Source organism: Balaenoptera borealis (genome assembly GCF_965194805.1).
Source record: "Balaenoptera borealis genome assembly, chromosome: 11".
NCBI lineage: Eukaryota > Metazoa > Chordata > Mammalia > Artiodactyla > Balaenopteridae > Balaenoptera > Balaenoptera borealis.
In genome coordinates, this window is record NC_138868.1 from 6,025,474 (window position 1) to 6,031,473 (window position 6,000).

Consider the following 6,000-nt stretch of genomic DNA (forward strand, 5'->3'; position numbering starts at 1 on the left):
ATGATGTTTTACTTGAGGGAAGATTTGCCTGCATACAAAACAAGTAAAATAATGATAATAGCAATAGCTAACATTTATTGAGCCCTTATCTGGCACCAGGTGTCACGCACCTGACATGCATTATTTAATTTCTCACCACAACTTCCCTTAGAATGATCCTCTATTTCCAGGGGAATCTGAGCCTTAGAGAAGTTAAATAACTTGTCCAAGATCACACAATTAGAAAGTGATGGCCCAGAATTTCAACAAGGTCACAAGACTCTAGAACCTTGTGTCTTAACCACTGGGAAGTTTCAGATGCCAATAATAGTTGAAATGACTAACTCCTAGGTATGTGCCACAGCACAAGTAAATCAGGGTACGATACAGAAAACTGACCTGAGATTTCTATAGCTTCAAAGATGGACACAGAATCTACTCTTTTTGGGTTCTCGCACTGTAAGTTTCCCAGCACAACTCACATTTTCCAGTGCAATTTGATCAAGGAACCCCAAAGACATCCCTTCAGTTATTAGCACTAAGCAGATACTGCCAAATTTTATTTCAGATATATGGGTATCATCAGACGCTTTTTCATGGGAGTCTGTGTACACCCAGGGGTTTGTGGCATAAGCTTCTTAGAAGAAAAAAGTAGTTCATTATTGACAGGTGAAATCAAAAGTATTGAGAATCGTGGTTGAGCCCAGCCTGTTCCTAGGTGAGTTGGAATCATTCAAATGTGTTTTTAGGTCCAGTTTTTAATGGTGCTTAGGTTTGCAAGTTAAAAATAGTTTGGGAGGGATGGTCCATAAATAAGTACTGTTTTGAATCCACACTGGACAAAGATAAATGGATGTAATACTTCTATGTTCTCAAATCAGTTCCAGTTTCTCCAATTTAGTCAACAACACCATGCACCACAACAATGCTCAGCTCAGAACGCATCCCGTGAGGCTCCTAGAACCCCAGGCTTTTCCACACTATAGAAGGGAGCTCCAGGTAGGGCTCTTCCGTCCTCCACACCCCTCCTCCTCAGACCACCATCAGAACTCCCCATTTGACTTGAGACTTTATCTTGGCTCATCCTCAGACTTTTGCTTTCAAATACATGATCATTCTTTGCAAATCATGTCTGAATTGGTGTTACACAGGCCTCCTGGTCCACGGTTGTCTCGGGAAATCAGGTCAGTCCTTGTAATTCCTGGAGCTCCCCTCGCAAGCCCACCTTTCTGACCTTTACTTGTACAGCAGGCTTCTTTACAACCTCAGGTCATAGACTTAGGTGAGGAAATACGTAATTTTCTTTATTTCTCGACCTAGCTCTTCAGCCCCCATTTCTCCTAATGGCAGAAAAATAGTAAACCACGCCGATTCCAGACAACTCAATCATTTCAAGTTTTAAAGTCAGTCTCTTAGGATTCTCCTCCCAATCCCCTTCTCACAATGTTCTACTTTGTGGTTTATGTATTATTCTGATGCCAGGGAACGGGGCTTTACGGTCAAGTGCTCTCTTGCCTAACTGATAAACTCTAGCCTTCACTTGGTCTTGGCCATTGGGCACTGCATCTGCTGCAGAGATGATGTTCTCTGGTGAGTGGAAGCTGTGGTCTTGGTATAGACAAAGAGCAGTGATTGCTTCGTGGGGAGCTCAGTGGTGGCTCCCACTGCAGCTCTTCCTGGTATATCTGAGCCTCCATCGGGTCCCTGGCTTGGGCCACGTACCCCCTCAGCCTCTACTGTGGGGTGCTCACCCCCTACCCCACAGCAGTCCCTGCAGGCACCCAGTTCTCAGCTCACTCTCACTCTCCTCTCAGGGGCTGGGCACCAAGGAATTTTTCCGATTTCCTCCAAAGGTCGACGAGCCAAGGAGACTTGGGCTTAGGGGGTGAGAAGCCTGGGGGTGGTGAGGAGATGGAATACATCTCAGACCTACTTTGCCTACACAGGTGACGGTGCCACTTCTATTCTGTGGCAGTTGCCCTTGTTGACACAGCGTACTTTGAAAGGCTGTGTCTCCTCAGAGTTCCAGGAATGAACTGGAGCATGAACCCCCTCTGTCTACTATTGTTTGGTGGGGGGAACAGAAAACAAAACCCCACTGTTGCACCTAAACTCTCTTGTTCTTCTTTCCCAATCTTTTTCAGTTTTGCTCCAAGCTCAAAAAAGATTATATTTTCTGTGTGAAGGGGAAACTCACATGTTCTTTCCAATTCGACAGTTGGTGGCATAAACTGAACTTTAGGTTCATCAGGTTCTGGCTCTTGAGATGTCTCTTGGATTAAAAAAAAAAAAATCCCTCTCAAGAACCTGGCTCTTACAATTAAAAAGACTGAAGCTTTCAAGAACATCTTCTCTGCAATAGATTTTAAAAGGTCTAGTTAAGAGTTCAAAAACCAAGACTTTGATCTTCTGTATCATTTCTATGCAGAGGGCAGTACATCTAGAAAGCGCTTGCTGCTGCTTAAGTGATGGGGGATAGATTAGGGGTAAAAGAAATGGAAAACACATTGTTTGGTATAAAAACATCTAGTTGCTTCTGTTTACAACAAGGAATCACCTTCACCCCCAAGGTCTTTCCTGTTATTCACTGATTTGTTGCACAGGTATCTACATGTCTGCTCTGCTGAGGATACAACTATGAAAGGGATATTCTCTCTTCCCTCATGGAGCTCATGCTCTAAGAGGAAACACGACCAATGGGCAGTAACGGTCCAGTATGGAGTGATACCAGAAGACCCCCGCCCCAGACTTGGAGCCCAGGGAAGGCTTTGTGGAGGAAGCAACAGCGAGAACTTCAGACTTTATCCCAAAGATGTTGGGGAGCTACTGAAGGGTTTTCAGCAAAGAAGTGATCTGTCAGATTGTTGTGTTAAAAAGAGCACTCAAGCTGCAGAGTGGTAGATAAAATGACCCAGGAACAATGCATAGAAAGAGAAAAGGGCCTAGAACAAAACACCATCACCAACAATAACAACAATTTACTTGACAAGCAGAAAAGGAATTCACAAAAGAAACAAAGGAGGGACCACAGGGGTTGAAGGAAAACCAGGAGAGTGTGGCAACCCTAAACCAAAGGAAGAACATTTCAAGAAGCAGGCACAATTAGAGTCCATTGCTGCCAAGAGAAACGGTAAGATAGTAATTGGAAATTGACACTGTATTTAGCAATAGGATTATTGACGACCTGGTTGAAAGCAAATTTAGAGGATTAGAAGTTATATTGCATTGGATTAAATCAATTGCATCAAAGCCTATCTATCCCCTTCACTTACCGTCTGTCTCTACACTGATATCTTCCAAATGCATATCTTAGTCCAGACCTCCTCTTTTCTTTTTTTGGCCACGCCAGCAGCATGCGGGATCTTAGTTCCCCAACCAGGGATCAAACCCGTGCCTGCTGCAGTGGAAGCTCAGAGCCTTAACCACTGGACCGCAAGGGAATTCCCTAGACCTCCTCTTTGAGCTCCACACCCAGATACAATGGATGACTCAATATCTCCAAGACCAACAATCTCTCCACCCAAACCTCATCTCGGCAAATGGTACCTCCCTTCCTCCAGTGGCACAGTCCATCCATGAAAAACCCTTTTTCCTCACGACCACCCCTATATCTAACCCATCACCACATGTTGTCAATCCTTTCTACCTATGTGTTCCTCCATCTCCACTGCCAGCATCCAAGTTCAAGCTACCATCTTCTCTCTCACCTGAACCACGGTGGTAGCCTTCTAACTGGTTTCTCACATCAAATTACATACCCCTCTAACCTGTTCCCCACACAGCAGCTGGAGTAATCTTTTAAAACTACAAAGTTGATCACTTCACTTCCTTGTTTCAAATCATTCAGTTGCTGCCAGGACTCTAAAGGTAGAAACCAAAGTTCTTTAAATGACCTAGTAAGTCCTGCATGATCTAGACCTTGCCTATCTTTCCCAGCCAGAATTCACCACACAGTTCCTCTGTCTTCCCTCTCACTGTCCCTCTCTCTGTTTCTCACACCATGCCTCCTGCAGTATCACACACTCTGTGTCCCTGTAGCCAAGAACATGGTTCAAATGTCAGACTGTCTGAGGTAAAATCCTAGTTCTACCCCTTCCAGGTTCAATGACCTTGGGCATGTCACTTAATGTCTCAATGCCTCCGTCTCCTCTTCTGTAGACTGGGGTTAAAACTTACCTCTTAGAGTTGTTACAAGAAGGAAATGAAATGTTATGTGTAAAGTATAGAAACAGGGAATTCGCCAGCAGTCCAGTGGTTAGGACTCGGCGCTTTTCCTGCCGGGGCCTGGGTCCAATCCCCGGTCAAGGAACAAAAGTCCCGCAAGCAAGCCGTGAGGCACAGCCAAATAAATAAATAAATACATAAATAAAGTATAAAAATATAGTCCCCAATTAATGTTAGCAACTGCTAATATTATTCCCCATTCCCTGCCTGGTTAATGCTTCTCATATTTCAGATCTCAGCTCAAATTATCTGCGGGACGCCTCCCTCGTGCTCCCACCTGCCCACCACACCCCGAACTCCCTAACCAGGTTATGACTCTGTTAAATTCTCACATAGCGTCCTGAACTTTTCATTCATTCTACAATACTTTGTGATTATACACCCGAGGGATTATTTTATTAATATCCATCAACCCTACCAGCCTGTAAGCTCCAAGAGGACAGAGACAGTGTCCATTTTACTCATTATTAGATCCCCAGATCCCAGCACGATGTCTGGCATATAATGCAGGTAGGTTTTGGATGAATGTTTGATTGAAAAGGAGGCAAAGAAGCAGAGCCAATGAGTTCAAATGACTCTAGAAGACTGTCATCATAAAGATTAAGGGCAAGACATGGAGAAGGATCCAGTTTTCTCACTACATTTTTAAGCTGGCAGACACTTGAGCATGTTTAAATGCTGATGGGAAGGAGCCAGAGGAGAGGGAACTCACCAGAAGGGATGAGAGCCATGGGGCTGCGCGAGGGGATGGGACTTAGGGCAGGAGCAGGAAGAATCAGTCTCAGACGGAAGGAGGGACACCTCTTCCATGGTATAGGAACGAAAGCTGAGAATTCAGCTGTGCCTGTAGGTTTAGTGGCAGGAAGTCCTACCAAGACCTTTCCATGAATCTTGGTAACGTAAGCAGCAAACCTGGATTTCTCTGAGAAGCTCAGCATATTTGGTGGACATCACTCCATTCACTTTTGCCACTCATGTAAAAAGAAAGCAGATATTTTCTTCATCATTGACTGTACTGACGCACTACAGAGCAAAATAACAAGTTTCCAAAGCAACTCAGTTACAGAGCTGAGACAAGCGATCTCAGTGTTCTCTTTATTGAACATGCTTCCTCCCCAAATTGGGAAACAGTATGGTAAAATGATAATATGGTAAAATAATAGCTGGCACTAGTTGAGTGCTTACTATGTACGGGGCACCGTTCTGGTAATTTATCTGCAATAACTCATTTGATCCCCACATTATGATACATTTTAAGATGAGGAAGCTGAATTCCAGGGAGGTTAAGTAACTTGCCCAAGGTCAACAGGTGGAGGTGGCAAAACTAGGTTTTAAACCCAGGAGTCGGCACTTCCCTGGTGGTCCAGTGGTAAAGAATCCGCCTTCCAAAGCAGGGAACACGGGTTTGATCCCTGGTCGGGGAAGTAAGATCCCACATGCCATGGGGCCACTAATGCCGGGCGCCACGACTCCTGAGCCTGGGCGCCTCAATGAGAAAGCACACGTGCGGCAAACCACAGAGCCTGCGTGCCCTGGAGCCGGCGTGCCAGAACTAGAGAGAGAACCCGCACGCTACAACTAGAGAGAAGCCCACATGCCACAACAAAAGATCCCGCATGCCTCAGTGAAGATCCCGAGTGACACAACTAAGACTCAATGCAGCCATAAAAAAAATAATAATAAAAAAATTAAATAAACCCAGGAGTCTGACTCCAAAATTGATACTTTTTAAAAATTTTATTTTACTGAAGTATAGTTGATTTTCAACGTTGTGTTAATTTCTGCTGTACAGCAAAG